Source organism: Zonotrichia albicollis, chromosome 24 (genome assembly GCF_047830755.1).
Source record: "Zonotrichia albicollis isolate bZonAlb1 chromosome 24, bZonAlb1.hap1, whole genome shotgun sequence".
NCBI classification, from domain to species: domain Eukaryota; kingdom Metazoa; phylum Chordata; class Aves; order Passeriformes; family Passerellidae; genus Zonotrichia; species Zonotrichia albicollis.
The window spans coordinates 5,839,484-5,864,858 of record NC_133842.1 but is presented as its reverse complement, the minus strand read 5'-3'; positions in this window follow the sequence as shown (position 1 = coordinate 5,864,858).

Sequence of the window (25,375 nt, the reverse complement as noted above, 5' to 3'; positions counted from 1 at the left end):
CATATTCGCACATCTTCAAAACCAAGACCAGTGCTGCCCTGCTGGATATGCTCGTAGAGGAGGGCTTTTCCAATCCTAAGCAAGTAAGCAGCCTGTGGCCAGGCTTTGATCCTCCCAGGAATTGCTTGGTCTCCCAAGCCACGCCTGCTGGTCACTGTAACTCTTTGAGGCCATGGCAGTGTGGTGGGAAGGGAAGCACTTCTGTGGGGAAGCTGGGGACATTCCTCCCTCCGGCAGCTTTCCAAGTCTCCCCGTGCCTTCTCCAGGTTCCTGCCCTGGTCAGGTACATCCACCAGTGGCTCCTGGCCAATCAGTTTGCTGAGCACAGGCTGAACAGGACCCTGCTGGATCTCAGCGAAGCACAGCCCGCTGACGTAGTCATGACGCTCCTGCGTGTGGCCCCGTCCTGTGACAGGTATGGGGCCCACCTGCCCAGCGGGCTCAGGGCTCGCCAGCCCATCAGCCTGTAGAGCCTGGCCCAGGTGTGTGACCAACAGAGAGTTCCAGGGCCCTCTGGCTGCTCCCTTGGCCAGCCCTGGCACGTCAGCCCCCGAGCCTGCTGCGGTGCTCCCTCGCTGCCCCTCAGGGGCCTGTCCCCAGCGACCTGGGCTGCCTGTGTGCTGCTGGCGAGTGGCAATGGGCACAGGCAGAGCTGGCAGCCAGCTCAGGTCCCCACTGCTGCCCAGGCCACGGTGCTGTGTCTGAGACGCTCCTGAGACAGAGCTCTAACCCGACAGAGCTGCTTTGACCATGTGGAAGAGCATCATGTGCTCGCCCAGGACTGCAGAGCCAGCGCTGCTGATACTCCTGGATGTGCTGGGGAGCTGGCCAGAGCACAGCATGTGCACCTCGGATGGGGACAAAACGGCTGTCTTTGTCCTGGCTGTGAGTTTCTGTAACTGGCCTTTGCTGTCCCCAAGGCTGCCTCTCCAGCAGCTCTCCATCCTCCTTCCCCCACTGCATCTCCCTGCCTCAGGCGCTGGGTTGAAACCCGGCCCAGGGGCAGCTTCAGCCCCACCAGGCCCCGTGCTCCCCCTGCGTCTGTCTGAGCCTCTCCCTCCCCTGCTTGGGCCCTGCCACACGCACACCTCGGCACTGAGCCCTGTCTCGGGGGGCTTTGTCCTTTGCAGGCAACTGTGGTGATCTGGAAGATCCTCCAGATGCCCTGCGTCCCACATATGGTGACGGTGTATTTGCCCCGCCTCTTTCTGCATCTGCTCTCCCAAGTGCTCTTCAGCACTCAGGATACACCAGAGGAGGTCAATGCATTCTGGAAGGGATGCCAGGAGGAATACGGCCTTGCCACCAGCCCCAACAGGTGCTCCATCCCACTCCTCCTTTCCCTGCTACGTCCCCGGGCAGGAGCCAGTGTTCACAGCGTGACCTGGGCTTTGCTGTGCACGCAGGTTTGCAGTGCAGACCCTGAAGTCCCTGCTCTGCCGAATGCAGCACGAGGATGTGGTGGTGGCAATGGAACGCAGCTGTGGCTGGGACACGCTGCTGTGTGCTGACACCCACCACTGTGCCGTGGGTCTGCTGGCCAGGTGAGACCCCCTTCTCCCCACTACCTCTGACAGTTGTGCTCTGTGCCTAGGGAGCTCCACACAGTCCCCGAGGTCGTGGCCCAGAAGGCCTTGTCACCGAGGGATGGCCAAGCAGACTGGAAAAGGCTGGGAGAGGAGGGTGCCCACCAGGAACTGCCTCCCAAATAGCCCAGGGCCGCTTGCAGGATGCTGGGGAAAGACCAGACCTCTGTGTGTCAGTCCTGGCAGAGGTTTGTCCCCCTGGCCCACAGTCTTGGTTCCTTTCTCTCCTGCCAGGGAGATGTGCTGTGTCTCCATGCCCCTGTGTTCCCGGATCGCTCGCTACCTGCTCCGGCTGCTCAGCACACAGGAGCCACGCTGGGAGCTGCCCGCCCTGGCGTTCCTTGCGGAGGTGAGCCTGACGGCCAGCGCTGCCTGGCTGAGCCGCCTCCCAGCTCTCTGCCCTCTCGTCGCCGCAGCTGCCTGGGCCCGGCCCCGTGCGTCTACGGGCTCCTGCCAACCGGCTCCCTGTCACTGCCCTGTGCCTTTCAGGTCCTCGAGTGCCTGCACTTGAGTGAACGTGGTGCTGACAGAGTCCTGCAAATTTTGTCAAGGAAGCTGCAGAGCGAGTGCAGGGAGGGGCGTCGCCTGGCGCTCAGGGCCCTTCTTGAGCTCACTGAGGAGCCCTCAATGGTGAGAAGGGGGCAGCGGCTGAGGCTGAGCTGGGCAATGCGGTCGCTTGCGCTTGGCAGGGCTTTGAATGCTGGGGCAGCTGCTCCCAGCTCTCCTGCCTCCCACTTCAGCTGCCCCAGTGCTTTGGGACAGGCCTTTGGCCTCTGGGCCCTGCGGCAGCAGGACGGCGTTTCACAAACTTGTGTTCTGCACAGACCAAAAAAATGTGGAGCCTGACTGAAAGGCTTGTGGACTTCCTGTGGGATGCAGATGGAGAGATAGTTTTCATGACAGTCATGCTACTCAGCTTTATCATCCTGGACAATGACATGCTGATGCCCGGCCCCATCACACTGCAGCTGCTTGAGGCGCTCCTGCCACTCTTTGACCACGTAAGGCTCACTGCTCCCAGCCACGGCCACTGGGTGCTGTCCGGACACTTTGTGCCCTGTGAATTTGCAGGCCTGTGCCAGGCTGAGCCCCGTGCAGCCCATGCTGAGGTCTTTTTTTTCTTCCTTCCATACAGAACAATTGGCAGGTTCAGCTCATCTCCATACTGCTCTTCCGAACGTTGGTGACTCTTCCACAGGAAAAGAAAAACAAGGCCCTGAAGACACCCCTGCGCCAGAGCCTGCTGCCCCTCGTCCTCCACTGCCATGATGAGAAGCGGCTTGTGGCACAGGTGAGGACTCGTGGGCTGCTGCTGTCCCCCTGGCAGGGGGCTCGGCTGCCTCCTGCCCTGGCACCTGCTGGGCTGCAGCCTCCTCCAGGCCTTGGCACAGGGACGCACCCGGGTGCTGCGCCCTGGGCTGTGGGGCCATCTCTGTGTCTGCTGCTCTCCAGGCTTCTCAGGAAACTCTGCTTTGTGTGGCCGAGTTCCTGAAGAGGACAGATCTTGAAAGACTGGTGAAGAACCAGAATCTGTGGAAGTTCAGCAAGTGCCTGGTAAGGACAGCCTGCAAGCCCCAGCCTCAGCCCGGAGAAGCTCCCTGAGCGCGGCGCTCAGTGTGCGGGGCGGGCAGCTGTGGCCCTGCCCGCTGCTGCACCCACAGGCCGCGCGGGCTCTGCTCCCGGCTGCCGGCTGCCGGGGGAGCCCCGGCCCGGCGGGGCTGCGGGGCGGGGCGGCACGGCGGCTCCCCGGGCAGCAGCCGGCCCTCTGTCCCTCCCCTCGGGAGCCCGGCGCCGGCGGCTGCGGGCCGCGCCTCAGGGCTGTGCGGGCAGGGGAGGCCGGGGCTGAGCCCGCGCCAACCCTTCCCTCCTGCTGCTCTCTGCAGCTGGCAGAGGACAGGAGCCGAGCGGCCGAGCACCTGCGCCGGGCCCTGCCCTACGTGCAGAGCCCACAGGAGCCCCTGCGAGCGGCGGCCATCAGGTTCATGGGTGAGCCACGAGCCCGCGCTCCCTCCCCGGCCCGCCGCAGCTCGGCCCCAGCCCGGCCTGCTGCCCCGGCAGCGCCGGACGGGCCCGGCGCCGTGGAGCCCCGCCTGGCCCGGGCATTGCTGCCGCCGCCCTCTGGCAGCCGTGCCCTGGAGCGGCAGCGTGCGGCAAGGGCCGGGCAGAGCCCTGCCGGGCCAGCAGCCCGTGTGGCCACAGCGCCGGCAGAGCCGCTGGCAGGGAGCTGTGCCGCCGGCGCCGTGACAGGCTCTGTGTTCACAGGCATGGCCGCGCGGCACCTGAGGGGGAAGAAGGAAGAGCTCCGGCTCATCTGCACTGGTGAGTGAGGGCAGCGGGCTGGCAGCGGGGGCTGCCGGGGCAGCTGCAAGCCCTGCCCTGGCTGTGGAGGGCTCTGCTCCCTGTGCAGACCAGGGCCAGCGTGGGCAGAGCACCCAGAGATTTCAGGGCCACCTGGGCGATTCGTGGCCAGCAGCTTCGGGCTGCTCCCGTTGGTCCCTGCTCCCTCCTGGCCATGGCTAGAGCTGGCTGGGATGGCCCTGGCCGGGGGCTCTCCTCGGCTACCCGCAGATCCACGATTTGACCGTGGCTCTGTTCCTTTCTCTTTCAGCCCTTGAACACCTGACAGAAGACACCAGCAGTGCCGTGTCGGACCTGGCACGTCAAACATTGTATGTCCTCCAGGCCCTGCAGAGGGAGCGATATTCTGTCTTCCAGAGGGTGCAAGAACATCTCTGCTGGGCATGGAGGACACGGCCTCGTCTGTCGCCGCTTGGCTGGCTGCGCTGCTGGAGCTCTGCAGAGAGCTGATGCCTCTTTCTGCTGAGGCCACCCGAGTCAGCGGAAATTTTCCTTTTCTTTCAGATTGCTCTTTTCTTTTTGTGTTTCTTCATTAGTACATGAATATAGAGTGTGTTGTAATACACAGACTCCCAGGAGCTTTCTTTTGCTGCGCAGGGTCTGCAGGGCATAGGGGAAGAGGGGGAAAAGGGTACCCTGGCTCAGCAACCTGCCCAGGTGTGCAGTGTTGCAGGGGAAATGGCCACAAGTCCCTTCGGCTGTGGTGGTTCTGCAGAAGCCCTTGTGCTGGTGACAGAGCGGGTGGGCAGGGGCCGGAGCTGCAGGGACCCCTGTGAGAGCGGTGCCCAAAGATGGTCACAAGCCCTGTGCCAGGCAGGAAGCGCCATCCGTGTCCTCCTGCCCGTGTGCTGCTGGCTGCCTTGCTGAGGGCTCCCAGGTGCCCCTGGACGGGGCTGCTCTGGAGCTGCTGTGGGGCTGCGGCGCTGCTGCCGGGCAGCTTGGCCGGGCTGGGGCAGAGCCTGAGGGGCTGGGGCGCTGGCAAGCCCTGAGCAATGGGCTGTCAGAGGCCACAAGCCGCCCCCCGGCAGCTGCCCGCCTCGTTTCTGCCAGAGCTGACTTGCCAGAGGGACCCTGGGCACTGTGGAACTAACAGCATCGGTGTTGTTGGAAACCCAAATGCAGGGAAATCTCAGACCTTTGGTCTTGTCAGCAAAGCTTAGAATTAAACACAGGATTTGATCGGAGACCCTAGAAAGGGCTTGCAAAGCTAGGTGCTGGAAGCGAGAATGTGAATTTCTAGTTTATTATAGCAGAGACACGGGGAGCAATGTTGAAGTGGAGGAAAGTTTAGAGTTTTAGTGCTGAAGATCTAGAAAAAATAGAAGTAGTTACAATGGTAAACAAGAAGCTTAGGATGCAGTGCTGTGAGTTTGTGTGTCATAACATGATTGGCTAAGGAAGCTTACACTGTAGCATGAGTCCCTAAGAGGAAATATTGAAGGATTGGCTGCCAACCATAAATATTCTTGTTGGCAGTGTCTTCTTGGCCAAGAAATCCTTCAAAGCTCTTGTAACTACAAGTCTTGCGGGCCTCGTGAGCCATGCAGTCCAGATGTGAGCCAAACTCACCCTTCCTGTCTATGTAGAAGAGAAGAAATAGCAATGGCATCATCTAAAAAACTCGGGGGTCTGCTCTCTAGCTCATTCCAAACTCCCTGAAATCCCCCAAAGTGGGATTTAGCTACCAAGAGATGACAAGGACTCTTAGTGCTGGCTCTTTGACTCCACAGCAGCTGCTTTAGAATCTTTCACATAAGCCTGTGTAGTCTTGTGCCAGAAATGTATCATTTGAAGAAACTTTCCCAAGTGACTTGCATGGAGGTTTGTTTGAAGGGTATTTGAGGGGAAAGGCTCCCAGCAGAGGTCTGGGCTTCGGCCTAGCTGTGTCCCCTGCTGATTGTGAAGTGTGCCATCAGCTGCAGGGTTTTCTGGGCTAAAAATATCATCAAGTCACTTGGACTTGCTCTTTTAGGCCTCTAAGAGCTGGACCCAATTTCGGGGCACGTTTGGAGACCTCATCTGTGGGTGGACGGAGCACCTAGGATTTTCCCAATTGCTGGGAATGGTTCTCCAGGTCCTTGGTGTAAAACGGGGCTCCCCAGCAACTGCACATCTGCAAGATGATAAACAATTGTCTTGGTTTGAAGAGAGACGTGTCTGCTAATGAAGGCAGAAGGCTGCTCTGAAATGGAAAATGTAAATCCCCTCCCTTCAAATGCTTCTCATTTAGAAATTCAAATGCTCTCAGGGAAAAATATGGGGACCGGACTGAGCGTGCAGAGCCGGGCAGCGTTTGCTGATGCTCTGAGCCCTTCCTAAAGATCCTGTCGGGCTGCCTTAGACACCTGGGGCCAGGCATTCCTTCCAAGCTGGGCCACTTTGGCTGGGCTGGGGGCAGTCCCAGGGCAGAAGGCAGTGTGTGCAAGGGCCCTGGGTGGCACGCTGCAGCAGGGTCTCTGTGCCATGGAACGGAACGCGGTGACCAAGGGCCCTTTGTGACACGTGGGAAATAGAAGCTTGCCCGGCTGCTGGGAACGCACAACGGGGCACAACGGGACAGAGCGGTGCCGTGAGGAGCCTCCGCACAGCGCACTCGTTCCTCTCTGACCCGGAGCCTTTCCAAGGCGTTCTTCCCGCAGCTGAGCTCGAGGCCAGACCACAGGACTTGGTGACCTGTGGCCTTGCAAGGCTTCCCCTCTGCAGGTGTCCTCACAAATCCAGTCATTGTCATGGAGCAGAGACCTCTGAAAGCGCCCAAGGTGGCCTGGAGGAAAGAGGAGGAAGAAGGCCCTGGAGCTGCCCCAGCACATGAAACCAAAGCGGTGGTGCCGTTTGAGCTGCCGCAGGAGGGTGAGTGGCAGAGCTGGGCCACAGGGCCGGTGCCCGCAGCCAACTTGGCGCCATTCCATCCCATCCCATCCCATCCCATCCCATCCCATCCCATCCCATTTTATCCCATCCCACCCAATCCCATCCCATTCCCACAGACAGGACGGAAGAGGGGCCGGGCAGACACCCCACGGGGACCGTGCTCCATCCCCTGGTGCATCCCGGGGCTGTCCCTGCCTGGGCAGCGCAGGGCTGGGCTGTGTTCTCCGGCCTCTCCCGCAGCCCCTCAGCTCTGGCTGCGCTCGCTCTTTGCCAGGTGCAGCCCTGCAGCGCACGCAGGAGCAGGACCCCGCCCGTGGCCTCTTCCGCAGCACAGCCCAGGTACCTGCAGCCATCCCCACCTGGGTTGGGCCTGCTGGCACCGCGCTTGGAGCATTCCCTGCAACATCCCTGGCTTCTTGCCCTTCTCCTACAGCTGGTTTGCAAATTGATCAAGAAAATTCGGGCGGAAGAGACCAGCACCATGGGCACTGGGCTCAGAGCATATTCGCACATCTTCAAAACCAAGACCAGTGCTGCCCTGCTGGATATGCTCGTAGAGGAGGGCTTTTCCAATCCTAAGCAAGTAAGCAGCCTGTGGCCAGGCTTTGATCCTCCCAGGAATTGCTTGGTCTCCCAAGCCACGCCTGCTGGTCACTGTAACTCTTTGAGGCCATGGCAGTGTGGTGGGAAGGGAAGCACTTCTGTGGGGAAGCTGGGGACATTCCTCCCTCCGGCAGCTTTCCAAGTCTCCCCGTGCCTTCTCCAGGTTCCTGCCCTGGTCAGGTACATCCACCAGTGGCTCCTGGCCAATCAGTTTGCTGAGCACAGGCTGAACAGGACCCTGCTGGATCTCAGCGAAGCACAGCCCGCTGACGTAGTCATGACGCTCCTGCGTGTGGCCCCGTCCTGTGACAGGTATGGGGCCCACCTGCCCAGCGGGCTCAGGGCTCGCCAGCCCATCAGCCTGTAGAGCCTGGCCCAGGTGTGTGACCAACAGAGAGTTCCAGGGCCCTCTGGCTGCTCCCTTGGCCAGCCCTGGCACGTCAGCCCCCGAGCCTGCTGCGGTGCTCCCTCGCTGCCCCTCAGGGGCCTGTCCCCAGCGACCTGGGCTGCCTGTGTGCTGCTGGCGAGTGGCAATGGGCACAGGCAGAGCTGGCAGCCAGCTCAGGTCCCCACTGCTGCCCAGGCCACGGTGCTGTGTCTGAGACGCTCCTGAGACAGAGCTCTAACCCGACAGAGCTGCTTTGACCATGTGGAAGAGCATCATGTGCTCGCCCAGGACTGCAGAGCCAGCGCTGCTGATACTCCTGGATGTGCTGGGGAGCTGGCCAGAGCACAGCATGTGCACCTCGGATGGGGACAAAACGGCTGTCTTTGTCCTGGCTGTGAGTTTCTGTAACTGGCCTTTGCTGTCCCCAAGGCTGCCTCTCCAGCAGCTCTCCATCCTCCTTCCCCCACTGCATCTCCCTGCCTCAGGCGCTGGGTTGAAACCCGGCCCAGGGGCAGCTTCAGCCCCACCAGGCCCCGTGCTCCCCCTGCGTCTGTCTGAGCCTCTCCCTCCCCTGCTTGGGCCCTGCCACACGCACACCTCGGCACTGAGCCCTGTCTCGGGGGGCTTTGTCCTTTGCAGGCAACTGTGGTGATCTGGAAGATCCTCCAGATGCCCTGCGTCCCACATATGGTGACGGTGTATTTGCCCCGCCTCTTTCTGCATCTGCTCTCCCAAGTGCTCTTCAGCACTCAGGATACACCAGAGGAGGTCAATGCATTCTGGAAGGGATGCCAGGAGGAATACGGCCTTGCCACCAGCCCCAACAGGTGCTCCATCCCACTCCTCCTTTCCCTGCTACGTCCCCGGGCAGGAGCCAGTGTTCACAGCGTGACCTGGGCTTTGCTGTGCACGCAGGTTTGCAGTGCAGACCCTGAAGTCCCTGCTCTGCCGAATGCAGCACGAGGATGTGGTGGTGGCAATGGAACGCAGCTGTGGCTGGGACACGCTGCTGTGTGCTGACACCCACCACTGTGCCGTGGGTCTGCTGGCCAGGTGAGACCCCCTTCTCCCCACTACCTCTGACAGTTGTGCTCTGTGCCTAGGGAGCTCCACACAGTCCCCGAGGTCGTGGCCCAGAAGGCCTTGTCACTGAGGGATGGCCAAGCAGACTGGAAAAGGCTGGGAGAGGAGGGTGCCCACCAGGAACTGCCTCCCAAATAGCCCAGGGCCGCTTGCAGGATGCTGGGGAAAGACCAGACCTCTGTGTGTCAGTCCTGGCAGAGGTTTGTCCCCCTGGCCCACAGTCTTGGTTCCTTTCTCTCCTGCCAGGGAGATGTGCTGTGTCTCCATGCCCCTGTGTTCCCGGATCGCTCGCTACCTGCTCCGGCTGCTCAGCACACAGGAGCCACGCTGGGAGCTGCCCGCCCTGGCGTTCCTTGCGGAGGTGAGCCTGACGGCCAGCGCTGCCTGGCTGAGCCGCCTCCCAGCTCTCTGCCCTCTCGTCGCCGCAGCTGCCTGGGCCCGGCCCCGTGCGTCTACGGGCTCCTGCCAACCGGCTCCCTGTCACTGCCCTGTGCCTTTCAGGTCCTCGAGTGCCTGCACTTGAGTGAACGTGGTGCTGACAGAGTCCTGCAAATTTTGTCAAGGAAGCTGCAGAGCGAGTGCAGGGAGGGGCGTCGCCTGGCGCTCAGGGCCCTTCTTGAGCTCACTGAGGAGCCCTCAATGGTGAGAAGGGGGCAGCGGCTGAGGCTGAGCTGGGCAATGCGGTCGCTTGCGCTTGGCAGGGCTTTGAATGCTGGGGCAGCTGCTCCCAGCTCTCCTGCCTCCCACTTCAGCTGCCCCAGTGCTTTGGGACAGGCCTTTGGCCTCTGGGCCCTGCGGCAGCAGGACGGCGTTTCACAAACTTGTGTTCTGCACAGACCAAAAAAATGTGGAGCCTGACTGAAAGGCTTGTGGACTTCCTGTGGGATGCAGATGGAGAGATAGTTTTCATGACAGTCATGCTACTCAGCTTTATCATCCTGGACAATGACATGCTGATGCCCGGCCCCATCACACTGCAGCTGCTTGAGGCGCTCCTGCCACTCTTTGACCACGTAAGGCTCACTGCTCCCAGCCACGGCCACTGGGTGCTGTCCGGACACTTTGTGCCCTGTGAATTTGCAGGCCTGTGCCAGGCTGAGCCCCGTGCAGCCCATGCTGAGGTCTTTTTTTTCTTCCTTCCATACAGAACAATTGGCAGGTTCAGCTCATCTCCATACTGCTCTTCCGAACGTTGGTGACTCTTCCACAGGAAAAGAAAAACAAGGCCCTGAAGACACCCCTGCGCCAGAGCCTGCTGCCCCTCGTCCTCCACTGCCATGATGAGAAGCGGCTTGTGGCACAGGTGAGGACTCGTGGGCTGCTGCTGTCCCCCTGGCAGGGGGCTCGGCTGCCTCCTGCCCTGGCACCTGCTGGGCTGCAGCCTCCTCCAGGCCTTGGCACAGGGACGCACCCGGGTGCTGCGCCCTGGGCTGTGGGGCCATCTCTGTGTCTGCTGCTCTCCAGGCTTCTCAGGAAACTCTGCTTTGTGTGGCCGAGTTCCTGAAGAGGACAGATCTTGAAAGACTGGTGAAGAACCAGAATCTGTGGAAGTTCAGCAAGTGCCTGGTAAGGACAGCCTGCAAGCCCCAGCCTCAGCCCGGAGAAGCTCCCTGAGCGCGGCGCTCAGTGTGCGGGGCGGGCAGCTGTGGCCCTGCCCGCTGCTGCACCCACAGGCCGCGCGGGCTCTGCTCCCGGCTACCGGCTGCCGGCTGCCGGGGGAGCCCCGGCCCGGCGGGGCTGCGGGGCGGGGCGGCACGGCGGCTCCCCGGGCAGCAGCCGGCCCTCTGCCCCTCCCCTCGGGAGCCCGGCGCCGGCGGCTGCGGGCCGCGCCTCAGGGCTGTGCGGGCAGGGGAGGCCGGGGCTGAGCCCGCGCCAACCCTTCCCTCCTGCCGCTCTCTGCAGCTGGCAGAGGACAGGAGCCGAGCGGCCGAGCACCTGGGCCGGGCCCTGCCCTACGTGCAGAGCCCACAGGAGCCCCTGCGAGCGGCGGCCATCAGGTTCATGGGTGAGCCACGAGCCCGCGCTCCCTCCCCGGCCCGCCGCAGCTCGGCCCCAGCCCGGCCTGCTGCCCCGGCAGCGCCGGACGGGCCCGGCGCCGTGGAGCCCCGCCTGGCCCGGGCATTGCTGCCGCCGCCCTCTGGCAGCCGTGCCTGGGGCGGCAGCGTGCGGCAAGGGCCGGGCAGAGCCCTGCCGGGCCAGCAGCCCGTGTGGCCACAGCGCCGGCAGCGCCGCTGGCAGGGAGCTGTGCCGCCGGCGCCGTGACAGGCTCTGTGTTCACAGGCATGGCCGCGCGGCACCTGAGGGGGAAGAAGGAAGAGCTCCGGCTCATCTGCACTGGTGAGTGAGGGCAGCGGGCTGGCAGCGGGGGCTGCCGGGGCAGCTGCAAGCCCTGCCCTGGCTGTGGAGGGCTCTGCTCCCTGTGCAGACCAGGGCCAGCGTGGGCAGAGCACCCAGAGATTTCAGGGCCACCTGGGCGATTCGTGGCCAGCAGCTTCGGGCTGCTCCCGTTGGTCCCTGCTCCCTCCTGGCCATGGCTAGAGCTGGCTGGGATGGCCCTGGCCGGGGGCTCTCCTCGGCTACCCGCAGATCCACGATTTGACCGTGGCTCTGTTCCTTTCTCTTTCAGCCCTTGAACACCTGACAGAAGACACCAGCAGTGCCGTGTCGGACCTGGCACGTCAAACATTGTATGTCCTCCAGGCCCTGCAGAGGGAGCGATATTCTGTCTTCCAGAGGGTGCAAGAACATCTCTGCTGGGCATGGAGGACACGGCCTTGTCTGTCGCCGCTTGGCTGGCTGCGCTGCTGGAGCTCTGCAGAGAGCTGATGCCTCTTTCTGCTGAGGCCACCCGAGTCAGCGGGAATTTTCCTTTTCTTTCAGATTGCTCTTTTCTTTTTGTGTTTCTTCATTAGTACATTAATATAGAGTGTGTTGTAATACACAGACTCCCAGGAGCTTTCTTTTGCTGCGCAGGGTCTGCAGGGCATAGGGGAAGAGGGGGAAAAGGGTACCCTGGCTCAGCAACCTGCCCAGGTGTGCAGTGTTGCAGGGGAAATGGCCACAAGTCCCTTCGGCTGTGGTGGTTCTGCAGAAGCCCTTGTGCTGGTGACAGAGCGGGTGGGCAGGGGCCGGAGCTGCGGGGACCCCTGTGAGAGCGGTGCCCAAAGATGGTCACAAGCCCTGTGCCAGGCAGGAAGCGCCATCCGTGTCCTCCTGCCCGTGTGCTGCTGGCTGCCTTGCTGAGGGCTCCCAGGTGCCCCTGGACGGGGCTGCTCTGGAGCTGCTGTGGGGCTGCGGCGCTGCTGCCGGGCAGCTTGGCCGGGCTGGGGCAGAGCCTGAGGGGCTGGGGCGCTGGCAAGCCCTGAGCAATGGGCTGTCAGAGGCCACAAGCCGCCCCCCGGCAGCTGCCCGCCTCGTTTCTGCCAGAGCTGACTTGCCAGAGGGACCCTGGGCACTGTGGAACTAACAGCATCGGTGTTGTTGGAAACCCAAATGCAGGGAAATCTCAGACCTTTGGTCTTGTCAGCAAAGCTTAGAATTAAACACAGGATTTGATCGGAGACCCTAGAAAGGGCTTGCAAAGCTAGGTGCTGGAAGCGAGAATGTGAATTTCTAGTTTATTATAGCAGAGACACGGGGAGCAATGTTGAAGTGGAGGAAAGTTTAGAGTTTTAGTGCTGAAGATCTAGAAAAAATAGAAGTAGTTACAATGGTAAACAAGAAGCTTAGGATGCAGTGCTGTGAGTTTGTGTGTCATAACATGATTGGCTAAGGAAGCTTACACTGTAGCATGAGTCCCTAAGAGGAAATATTGAAGGATTGGCTGCCAACCATAAATATTCTTGTTGGCAGTGTCTTCTTGGCCAAGAAATCCTTCAAAGCTCTTGTAACTACAAGTCTTGCGGGCCTCGTGAGCCATGCAGTCCAGATGTGAGCCAAACTCACCCTTCCTGTCTATGTAGAAGAGAAGAAATAGCAATGGCATCATCTAAAAAACTCGGGGGTCTGCTCTCTAGCTCATTCCAAACTCCCTGAAATCCCCCAAAGTGGGATTTAGCTACCAAGAGATGACAAGGACTCTTAGTGCTGGCTCTTTGACTCCACAGCAGCTGCTTTAGAATCTTTCACATAAGCCTGTGTAGTCTTGTGCCAGAAATGTATCATTTGAAGAAACTTTCCCAAGTGACTTGCATGGAGGTTTGTTTGAAGGGTATTTGAGGGGAAAGGCTCCCAGCAGAGGTCTGGGCTTCGGCCTAGCTGTGTCCCCTGCTGATTGTGAAGTGTGCCATCAGCTGCAGGGTTTTCTGGGCTAAAAATATCATCAAGTCACTTGGACTTGCTCTTTTAGGCCTCTAAGAGCTGGACCCAATTTCGGGGCACGTTTGGAGACCTCATCTGTGGGTGGACGGAGCACCTAGGATTTTCCCAATTGCTGGGAATGGTTCTCCAGGTCCTTGGTGTAAAACGGGGCTCCCCAGCAACTGCACATCTGCAAGATGATAAACAATTGTCTTGGTTTGAAGAGAGACGTGTCTGCTAATGAAGGCAGAAGGCTGCTCTGAAATGGAAAATGTAAATCCCCTCCCTTCAAATGCTTCTCATTTAGAAATTCAAATGCTCTCAGGGAAAAATATGGGGACCGGACTGAGCGTGCAGAGCCGGGCAGCGTTTGCTGATGCTCTGAGCCCTTCCCAAAGATCCTGTCGGGCTGCCTTAGACAACACCTGGGGCCAGGCATTCCTTCCAAGCTGGGCCACTTTGGCTGGGCTGGGGGCAGTCCCAGGGCAGAAGGCAGTGTGTGCAAGGGCCCTGGGTGGCACGCTGCAGCAGGGTCTCTGTGCCATGGAACGGAACGCGGTGACCAAGGGCCCTTTGTGACACGTGGGAAATAGAAGCTTGCCCGGCTGCTGGGAACGCACAACGGGGCACAACGGGACAGAGCGGTGCCGTGAGGAGCCCCCGCACAGCGCACTCGTTCCTCTCTGACCCGGAGCCTTTCCAAGGCGTTCTTCCCGCAGCTGAGCTCGAGGCCAGACCACAGGACTTGGTGACCTGTGGCCTTGCAAGGCTTCCCCTCTGCAGGTGTCCTCACAAATCCAGTCATTGTCATGGAGCAGAGACCTCTGAAAGCGCCCAAGGTGGCCTGGAGGAAAGAGGAGGAAGAAGGCCCTGGAGCTGCCCCAGCACATGAAACCAAAGCGGTGGTGCCGTTTGAGCTGCCGCAGGAGGGTGAGTGGCAGAGCTGGGCCACAGGGCCGGTGCCCGCAGCCAACTTGGCGCCATTCCATCCCATCCCATCCCATCCCATCCCATCCCATCCCATCCCATCCCATCCCATCCCATCCCACCCAATCCCATCCCATTCCCACAGACAGGACGGAAGAGGGGCCGGGCAGACACCCCACGGGGACCGTGCTCCATCCCCTGGTGCATCCCGGGGCTGTCCCTGCCTGGGCAGCGCAGGGCTGGGCTGTGTTCTCCGGCCTCTCCCGCAGCCCCTCAGCTCTGGCTGCGCTCGCTCTTTGCCAGGTGCAGCCCTGCAGCGCACGCAGGAGCAGGACCCTGCCCGTGGCCTCTTCCGCAGCACAGCCCAGGTACCTGCAGCCATCCCCACCTGGGTTGGGCCTGCTGGCACCGCGCTTGGAGCATTCCCTGCAACATCCCTGGCTTCTTGCCCTTCTCCTACAGCTGGTTTGCAAATTGATCAAGAAAATTCGGGCGGAAGAGACCAGCACCATGGGCACTGGGCTCAGAGCATATTCGCACATCTTCAAAACCAAGACCAGTGCTGCCCTGCTGGATATGCTCGTAGAGGAGGGCTTTTCCAATCCTAAGCAAGTAAGCAGCCTGTGGCCAGGCTTTGATCCTCCCAGGAATTGCTTGGTCTCCCAAGCCACGCCTGCTGGTCACTGTAACTCTTTGAGGCCATGGCAGTGTGGTGGGAAGGGAAGCACTTCTGTGGGGAAGCTGGGGACATTCCTCCCTCCGGCAGCTTTCCAAGTCTCCCCGTGCCTTCTCCAGGTTCCTGCCCTGGTCAGGTACATCCACCAGTGGCTCCTGGCCAATCAGTTTGCTGAGCACAGGCTGAACAGGACCCTGCTGGATCTCAGCGAAGCACAGCCCGCTGACGTAGTCATGACGCTCCTGCGTGTGGCCCCGTCCTGTGACAGGTATGGGGCCCACCTGCCCAGCGGGCTCAGGGCTCGCCAGCCCATCAGCCTGTAGAGCCTGGCCCAGGTGTGTGACCAACAGAGAGTTCCAGGGCCCTCTGGCTGCTCCCTTGGCCAGCCCTGGCACGTCAGCCCCCGAGCCTGCTGCGGTGCTCCCTCGCTGCCCCTCAGGGGCCTGTCCCCAGCGACCTGGGCTGCCTGTGTGCTGCTGGCGAGTGGCAATGGGCACAGGCAGAGCTGGCAGCCAGCTCAGGTCCCCACTGCTGCCCAGGCCACGGTGCTGTGTCTGAGACGCTCCTGAGACAGAGCTCTAACCCGACAGAGCTGCTTTGACCATGTGGAAGAGCATCATGTGCTCGCCCAGGACTGCAGAGCCAGCGCTGCTGATACTCCTGGATGTGCTGGGGAGCTGGCCAGAGCACAGCATGTGCACCTCGGATGGGGACAAAACGGCTGTCTTTGTCCTGGCTGTGAGTTTCTGTAACTGGCCTTTGCTGTCCCCAAGGCTGCCTCTCCAGCAGCTCTCCATCCTCCTTCCCCCACTGCATCTCCCTGCCTCAGGCGCTGGGTTGAAACCCGGCCCAGGGGCAGCTTCAGCCCCACCAGGCCCCGTGCTCCCCCTGCGTCTGTCTGAGCCTCTCCCTCCCCTGCTTGGGCCCTGCCACACGCACACCTCGGCACTGAGCCCTGTCTCGGGGGGCTTTGTCCTTTGCAGGCAACTGTGGTGATCTGGAAGATCCTCCAGATGCCCTGCGTCCCACATATGGTGACGGTGTATTTGCCCCGCCTCTTTCTGCATCTGCTCTCCCAAGTGCTCTTCAGCACTCAGGATACACCAGAGGAGGTCAATGCATTCTGGAAGGGATGCCAGGAGGAATACGGCCTTGCCACCAGCCCCAACAGGTGCTCCATCCCACTCCTCCTTTCCCTGCTACGTCCCCGGGCAGGAGCCAGTGTTCACAGCGTGACCTGGGCTTTGCTGTGCACGCAGGTTTGCAGTGCAGACCCTGAAGTCCCTGCTCTGCCGAATGCAGCACGAGGATGTGGTGGTGGCAATGGAACGCAGCTGTGGCTGGGACACGCTGCTGTGTGCTGACACCCACCACTGTGCCGTGGGTCTGCTGGCCAGGTGAGACCCCCTTCTCCCCACTACCTCTGACAGTTGTGCTCTGTGCCTAGGGAGCTCCACACAGTCCCCGAGGTCGTGGCCCAGAAGGCCTTGTCACCGAGGGATGGCCAAGCAGACTGGAAAAGGCTGGGAGAGGAGGGTGCCCACCAGGAACTGCCTCCCAAATAGCCCAGGGCCGCTTGCAGGATGCTGGGGAAAGACCAGACCTCTGTGTGTCAGTCCTGGCAGAGGTTTGTCCCCCTGGCCCACAGTCTTGGTTCCTTTCTCTCCTGCCAGGGAGATGTGCTGTGTCTCCATGCCCCTGTGTTCCCGGATCGCTCGCTACCTGCTCCGGCTGCTCAGCACACAGGAGCCACGCTGGGAGCTGCCCGCCCTGGCGTTCCTTGCGGAGGTGAGCCTGACGGCCAGCGCTGCCTGGCTGAGCCGCCTCCCAGCTCTCTGCCCTCTCGTCGCCGCAGCTGCCTGGGCCCGGCCCCGTGCGTCTACGGGCTCCTGCCAACCGGCTCCCTGTCACTGCCCTGTGCCTTTCAGGTCCTCGAGTGCCTGCACTTGAGTGAACGTGGTGCTGACAGAGTCCTGCAAATTTTGTCAAGGAAGCTGCAGAGCGAGTGCAGGGAGGGGCGTCGCCTGGCGCTCAGGGCCCTTCTTGAGCTCACTGAGGAGCCCTCAATGGTGAGAAGGGGGCAGCGGCTGAGGCTGAGCTGGGCAATGCGGTCGCTTGCGCTTGGCAGGGCTTTGAATGCTGGGGCAGCTGCTCCCAGCTCTCCTGCCTCCCACTTCAGCTGCCCCAGTGCTTTGGGACAGGCCTTTGGCCTCTGGGCCCTGCGGCAGCAGGACGGCGTTTCACAAACTTGTGTTCTGCACAGACCAAAAAAATGTGGAGCCTGACTGAAAGGCTTGTGGACTTCCTGTGGGATGCAGATGGAGAGATAGTTTTCATGACAGTCATGCTACTCAGCTTTATCATCCTGGACAATGACATGCTGATGCCCGGCCCCATCACACTGCAGCTGCTTGAGGCGCTCCTGCCACTCTTTGACCACGTAAGGCTCACTGCTCCCAGCCACGGCCACTGGGTGCTGTCCGGACACTTTGTGCCCTGTGAATTTGCAGGCCTGTGCCAGGCTGAGCCCCGTGCAGCCCATGCTGAGGTCTTTTTTTTCTTCCTTCCATACAGAACAATTGGCAGGTTCAGCTCATCTCCATACTGCTCTTCCGAACGTTGGTGACTCTTCCACAGGAAAAGAAAAACAAGGCCCTGAAGACACCCCTGCGCCAGAGCCTGCTGCCCCTCGTCCTCCACTGCCATGATGAGAAGCGGCTTGTGGCACAGGTGAGGACTCGTGGGCTGCTGCTGTCCCCCTGGCAGGGGGCTCGGCTGCCTCCTGCCCTGGCACCTGCTGGGCTGCAGCCTCCTCCAGGCCTTGGCACAGGGACGCACCCGGGTGCTGCGCCCTGGGCTGTGGGGCCATCTCTGTGTCTGCTGCTCTCCAGGCTTCTCAGGAAACTCTGCTTTGTGTGGCCGAGTTCCTGAAGAGGACAGATCTTGAAAGACTGGTGAAGAACCAGAATCTGTGGAAGTTCAGCAAGTGCCTGGTAAGGACAGCCTGCAAGCCCCAGCCTCAGCCCGCAGAAGCTCCCTGAGCGCGGCGCTCAGTGTGCGGGGCGGGCAGCTGTGGCCCTGCCCGCTGCTGCACCCACAGGCCGCGCGGGCTCTGCTCCCGGCTGCCGGCTGCCGGGGGAGCCCCGGCCCGGCGGGGCTGCGGGGCGGGGCGGCACGGCGGCTCCCCGGGCAGCAGCCGGCCCTCTGTCCCTCCCCTCGGGAGCCCGGCGCCGGCGGCTGCGGGCCGCGCCTCAGGGCTGTGCGGGCAGGGGAGGCCGGGGCTGAGCCCGCGCCAACCCTTCCCTCCTGCCGCTCTCTGCAGCTGGCAGAGGACAGGAGCCGAGCGGCCGAGCACCTGGGCCGGGCCCTGCCCTACGTGCAGAGCCCACAGGAGCCCCTGCGAGCGGCGGCCATCAGGTTCATGGGTGAGCCACGAGCCCGCGCTCCCTCCCCGGCCCGCCGCAGCTCGGCCCCAGCCCGGCCTGCTGCCCCGGCAGCGCCGGACGGGCCCGGCGCCGTGGAGCCCCGCCTGGCCCGGGCATTGCTGCCGCCGCCCTCTGGCAGCCGTGCCCTGGAGCGGCAGCGTGCGGCAAGGGCCGGGCAGAGCCCTGCCGGGCCAGCAGCCCGTGTGGCCACAGCGCCGGCAGAGCCGCTGGCAGGGAGCTGTGCCGCCGGCGCCGTGACAGGCTCTGTGTTCACAGGCATGGCCGCGCGGCACCTGAGGGGGAAGAAGGAAGAGCTCCGGCTCATCTGCACTGGTGAGTGAGGGCAGCGGGCTGGCAGCGGGGGCTGCCGGGGCAGCTGCAAGCCCTGCCCTGGCTGTGGAGGGCTCTTCTCCCTGTGCAGACCAGGGCCAGCGTGGGCAGAGCACCCAGAGATTTCAGGGCCACCTGGGCGATTCGTGGCCAGCAGCTTCGGGCTGCTCCCGTTGGTCCCTGCTCCCTCCTGGCCATGGCTAGAGCTGGCTGGGATGGCCCTGGCCGGGGGCTCTCCTCGGCTACCCGCAGATCCACGATTTGACCGTGGCTCTGTTCCTTTCTCTTTCAGCCCTTGAACACCTGACAGAAGACACCAGCAGTGCCGTGTCGGACCTGGCACGTCAAACATTGTATGTCCTCCAGGCCCTGCAGAGGGAGCGATATTCTGTCTTCCAGAGGGTGCAAGAACATCTCTGCTGGGCATGGAGGACACGGCCTCGTCTGTCGCCGCTTGGCTGGCTGCGCTGCTGGAGCTCTGCAGAGAGCTGATGCCTCTTTCTGCTGAGGCCACCCGAGTCAGCGGAAATTTTCCTTTTCTTTCAGATTGCTCTTTTCTTTTTGTGTTTCTTCATTAGTACATGAATATAGAGTGTGTTGTAATACACAGACTCCCAGGAGCTTTCTTTTGCTGCGCAGGGTCTGCAGGGCATAGGGGAAGAGGGGGAAAAGGGTACCCTGGCTCAGCAACCTGCCCAGGTGTGCAGTGTTGCAGGGGAAATGGCCACAAGTCCCTTCGGCTGTGGTGGTTCTGCAGAAGCCCTTGTGCTGGTGACAGAGCGGGTGGGCAGGGGCCGGAGCTGCGGGGACCCCTGTGAGAGCGGTGCCCAAAGATGGTCACAAGCCCTGTGCCAGGCAGGAAGCGCCATCCGTGTCCTCCTGCCCGTGTGCTGCTGGCTGCCTTGCTGAGGGCTCCCAGGTGCCCCTGGACGGGGCTGCTCTGGAGCTGCTGTGGGGCTGCGGCGCTGCTGCCGGGCAGCTTGGCCGGGCTGGGGCAGAGCCTGAGGGGCTGGGGCGCTGGCAAGCCCTGAGCAATGGGCTGTCAGAGGCCACAAGCCGCCCCCCGGCAGCTGCCCGCCTCGTTTCTGCCAGAGCTGACTTGCCAGAGGGACCCTGGGCACTGTGGAACTAACAGCATCGGTGTTGTTGGAAACCCAAATGCAGGGAAATCTCAGACCTTTGGTCTTGTCAGCAAAGCTTAGAATTAAACACAGGATTTGATCGGAGACCCTAGAAAGGGCTTGCAAAGCTAGGTGCTGGAAGCGAGAATGTGAATTTCTAGTTTATTATAGCAGAGACACGGGGAGCAATGTTGAAGTGGAGGAAAGTTTAGAGTTTTAGTGCTGAAGATCTAGAAAAAATAGAAGTAGTTACAATGGTAAACAAGAAGCTTAGGATGCAGTGCTGTGAGTTTGTGTGTCATAACATGATTGGCTAAGGAAGCTTACACTGTAGCATGAGTCCCTAAGAGGAAATATTGAAGGATTGGCTGCCAACCATAAATATTCTTGTTGGCAGTGTCTTCTTGGCCAAGAAATCCTTCAAAGCTCTTGTAACTACAAGTCTTGCGGGCCTCGTGAGCCATGCAGTCCAGATGTGAGCCAAACTCACCCTTCCTGTCTATGTAGAAGAGAAGAAATAGCAATGGCATCATCTAAAAAACTCGGGGGTCTGCTCTCTAGCTCATTCCAAACTCCCTGAAATCCCCCAAAGTGGGATTTAGCTACCAAGAGATGACAAGGACTCTTAGTGCTGGCTCTTTGACTCCACAGCAGCTGCTTTAGAATCTTTCACATAAGCCTGTGTAGTCTTGTGCCAGAAATGTATCATTTGAAGAAACTTTCCCAAGTGACTTGCATGGAGGTTTGTTTGAAGGGTATTTGAGGGGAAAGGCTCCCAGCAGAGGTCTGGGCTTCGGCCTAGCTGTGTCCCCTGCTGATTGTGAAGTGTGCCATCAGCTGCAGGGTTTTCTGGGCTAAAAATATCATCAAGTCACTTGGACTTGCTCTTTTAGGCCTCTAAGAGCTGGACCCAATTTCGGGGCACGTTTGGAGACCTCATCTGTGGGTGGACGGAGCACCTAGGATTTTCCCAATTGCTGGGAATGGTTCTCCAGGTCCTTGGTGTAAAACGGGGCTCCCCAGCAACTGCACATCTGCAAGATGATAAACAATTGTCTTGGTTTGAAGAGAGACGTGTCTGCTAATGAAGGCAGAAGGCTGCTCTGAAATGGAAAATGTAAATCCCCTCCCTTCAAATGCTTCTCATTTAGAAATTCAAATGCTCTCAGGGAAAAATATGGGGACCGGACTGAGCGTGCAGAGCCGGGCAGCGTTTGCTGATGCTCTGAGCCCTTCCCAAAGATCCTGTCGGGCTGCCTTAGACAACACCTGGGGCCAGGCATTCCTTCCAAGCTGGGCCACTTTGGCTGGGCTGGGGGCAGTCCCAGGGCAGAAGGCAGTGTGTGCAAGGGCCCTGGGTGGCACGCTGCAGCAGGGTCTCTGTGCCATGGAACGGAACGCGGTGACCAAGGGCCCTTTGTGACACGTGGGAAATAGAAGCTTGCCCGGCTGCTGGGAACGCACAACGGGGCACAACGGGACAGAGCGGTGCCGTGAGGAGCCCCCGCACAGCGCACTCGTTCCTCTCTGACCCGGAGCCTTTCCAAGGTGTTCTTCCCGCAGCTGAGCTCGAGGCCAGACCACAGGACTTGGTGACCTGTGGCCTTGCAAGGCTTCCCCTCTGCAGGTGTCCTCACAAATCCAGTCATTGTCATGGAGCAGAGACCTCTGAAAGCGCCCAAGGTGGCCTGGAGGAAAGAGGAGGAAGAAGGCTCTGGAGCTGCCCCAGCACATGAAACCAAAGCGGTGGTGCCGTTTGAGCTGCCGCAGGAGGGTGAGTGGCAGAGCTGGGCCACAGGGCCGGTGCCCGCAGCCAACTTGGCGCCATTCCATCCCATCCCATCCCATCCCATCCCATCCCATCCCATCCCATCCCATCCCATCCCATCCCATCCCATCCCATCCCATCCCACCCAATCCCATCCCATTCCCACAGACAGGACGGAAGAGGGGCCGGGCAGACACCCCACGGGGACCGTGCTCCATCCCCTGGTGCATCCCGGGGCTGTCCCTGCCTGGGCAGCGCAGGGCTGGGCTGTGTTCTCCGGCCTCTCCCGCAGCCCCTCAGCTCTGGCTGCGCTCGCTCTTTGCCAGGTGCAGCCCTGCAGCGCACGCAGGAGCAGGACCCTGCCCGTGGCCTCTTCCGCAGCACAGCCCAGGTACCTGCAGCCATCCCCACCTGGGTTGGGCCTGCTGGCACCGCGCTTGGAGCATTCCCTGCAACATCCCTGGCTTCTTGCCCTTCTCCTACAGCTGGTTTGCAAATTGATCAAGAAAATTCGGGCGGAAGAGACCAGCACCATGGGCACTGGGCTCAGAGCATATTCGCACATCTTCAAAACCAAGACCAGTGCTGCCCTGCTGGATATGCTCGTAGAGGAGGGCTTTTCCAATCCTAAGCAAGTAAGCAGCCTGTGGCCAGGCTTTGATCCTCCCAGGAATTGCTTGGTCTCCCAAGCCACGCCTGCTGGTCACTGTAACTCTTTGAGGCCATGGCAGTGTGGTGGGAAGGGAAGCACTTCTGTGGGGAAGCTGGGGACATTCCTCCCTCCGGCAGCTTTCCAAGTCTCCCCGTGCCTTCTCCAGGTTCCTGCCCTGGTCAGGTACATCCACCAGTGGCTCCTGGCCAATCAGTTTGCTGAGCACAGGCTGAACAGGACCCTGCTGGATCTCAGCGAAGCACAGCCCGCTGACGTAGTCATGACGCTCCTGCGTGTGGCCCCGTCCTGTGACAGGTATGGGGCCCACCTGCCCAGCGGGCTCAGGGCTCGCCAGCCCATCAGCCTGTAGAGCCTGGCCCAGGTGTGTGACCAACAGAGAGTTCCAGGGCCCTCTGGCTGCTCCCTTGGCCAGCCCTGGCACGTCAGCCCCCGAGCCTGCTGCGGTGCTCCCTCGCTGCCCCTCAGGGGCCTGTCCCCAGCGACCTGGGCTGCCTGTGTGCTGCTGGCGAGTGGCAATGGGCACAGGCAGAGCTGGCAGCCAGCTCAGGTCCCCACTGCTGCCCAGGCCACGGTGCTGTGTCTGAGACGCTCCTGAGACAGAGCTCTAACCCGACAGAGCTGCTTTGACCATGTGGAAGAGCATCATGTGCTCGCCCAGGACTGCAGAGCCAGCGCTGCTGATACTCCTGGATGTGCTGGGGAGCTGGCCAGAGCACAGCATGTGCACCTCGGATGGGGACAAAACGGCTGTCTTTGTCCTGGCTGTGAGTTTCTGTAACTGGCCTTTGCTGTCCCCAAGGCTGCCTCTCCAGCAGCTCTCCATCCTCCTTCCCCCACTGCATCTCCCTGCCTCAGGCGCTGGGTTGAAACCCGGCCCAGGGGCAGCTTCAGCCCCACCAGGCCCCGTGCTCCCCCTGCGTCTGTCTGAGCCTCTCCCTCCCCTGCTTGGGCCCTGCCACACGCACACCTCGGCACTGAGCCCTGTCTCGGGGGGCTTTGTCCTTTGCAGGCAACTGTGGTGATCTGGAAGATCCTCCAGATGCCCTGCGTCCCACATATGGTGACGGTGTATTTGCCCCGCCTCTTTCTGCATCTGCTCTCCCAAGTGCTCTTCAGCACTCAGGATACACCAGAGGAGGTCAATGCATTCTGGAAGGGATGCCAGGAGGAATACGGCCTTGCCACCAGCCCCAACAGGTGCTCCATCCCACTCCTCCTTTCCCTGCTACGTCCCCGGGCAGGAGCCAGTGTTCACAGCGTGACCTGGGCTTTGCTGTGCACGCAGGTTTGCAGTGCAGACCCTGAAGTCCCTGCTCTGCCGAATGCAGCACGAGGATGTGGTGGTGGCAATGGAACGCAGCTGTGGCTGGGACACGCTGCTGTGTGCTGACACCCACCACTGTGCCGTGGGTCTGCTGGCCAGGTGAGACCCCCTTCTCCCCACTACCTCTGACAGTTGTGCTCTGTGCCTAGGGAGCTCCACACAGTCCCCGAGGTCGTGGCCCAGAAGGCCTTGTCACCGAGGGATGGCCAAGCAGACTGGAAAAGGCTGGGAGAGGAGGGTGCCCACCAGGAACTGCCTCCCAAATAGCCCAGGGCCGCTTGCAGGATGCTGGGGAAAGACCAGACCTCTGTGTGTCAGTCCTGGCAGAGGTTTGTCCCCCTGGCCCACAGTCTTGGTTCCTTTCTCTCCTGCCAGGGAGATGTGCTGTGTCTCCATGCCCCTGTGTTCCCGGATCGCTCGCTACCTGCTCCGGCTGCTCAGCACACAGGAGCCACGCTGGGAGCTGCCCGCCCTGGCGTTCCTTGCGGAGGTGAGCCTGACGGCCAGCGCTGCCTGGCTGAGCCGCCTCCCAGCTCTCTGCCCTCTCGTCGCCGCAGCTGCCTGGGCCCGGCCCCGTGCGTCTACGGGCTCCTGCCAACCGGCTCCCTGTCACTGCCCTGTGCCTTTCAGGTCCTCGAGTGCCTGCACTTGAGTGAACGTGGTGCTGACAGAGTCCTGCAAATTTTGTCAAGGAAGCTGCAGAGCGAGTGCAGGGAGGGGCGTCGCCTGGCGCTCAGGGCCCTTCTTGAGCTCACTGAGGAGCCCTCAATGGTGAGAAGGGGGCAGCGGCTGAGGCTGAGCTGGGCAATGCGGTCGCTTGCGCTTGGCAGGGCTTTGAATGCTGGGGCAGCTGCTCCCAGCTCTCCTGCCTCCCACTTCAGCTGCCCCAGTGCTTTGGGACAGGCCTTTGGCCTCTGGGCCCTGCGGCAGCAGGACGGCGTTTCACAAACTTGTGTTCTGCACAGACCAAAAAAATGTGGAGCCTGACTGAAAGGCTTGTGGACTTCCTGTGGGATGCAGATGGAGAGATAGTTTTCATGACAGTCATGCTACTCAGCTTTATCATCCTGGACAATGACATGCTGATGCCCGGCCCCATCACACTGCAGCTGCTTGAGGCGCTCCTGCCACTCTTTGACCACGTAAGGCTCACTGCTCCCAGCCACGGCCACTGGGTGCTGTCCGGACACTTTGTGCCCTGTGAATTTGCAGGCCTGTGCCAGGCTGAGCCCCGTGCAGCCCATGCTGAGGTCTTTTTTTTCTTCCTTCCATACAGAACAATTGGCAGGTTCAGCTCATCTCCATACTGCTCTTCCGAACGTTGGTGACTCTTCCACAGGAAAAGAAAAACAAGGCCCTGAAGACACCCCTGCGCCAGAGCCTGCTGCCCCTCGTCCTCCACTGCCATGATGAGAAGCGGCTTGTGGCACAGGTGAGGACTCGTGGGCTGCTGCTGTCCCCCTGGCAGGGGGCTCGGCTGCCTCCTGCCCTGGCACCTGCTGGGCTGCAGCCTCCTCCAGGCCTTGGCACAGGGACGCACCCGGGTGCTGCGCCCTGGGCTGTGGGGCCATCTCTGTGTCTGCTGCTCTCCAGGCTTCTCAGGAAACTCTGCTTTGTGTGGCCGAGTTCCTGAAGAGGACAGATCTTGAAAGACTGGTGAAGAACCAGAATCTGTGGAAGTTCAGCAAGTGCCTGGTAAGGACAGCCTGCAAGCCCCAGCCTCAGCCCGGAGAAGCTCCCTGAGCGCGGCGCTCAGTGTGCGGGGCGGGCAGCTGTGGCCCTGCCCGCTGCTGCACCCACAGGCCGCGCGGGCTCTGCTCCCGGCTGCCGGCTGCCGGGGGAGCCCCGGCCCGGCGGGGCTGCGGGGCGGGGCGGCACGGCGGCTCCCCGGGCAGCAGCCGGCCCTCTGTCCCTCCCCTCGGGAGCCCGGCGCCGGCGGCTGC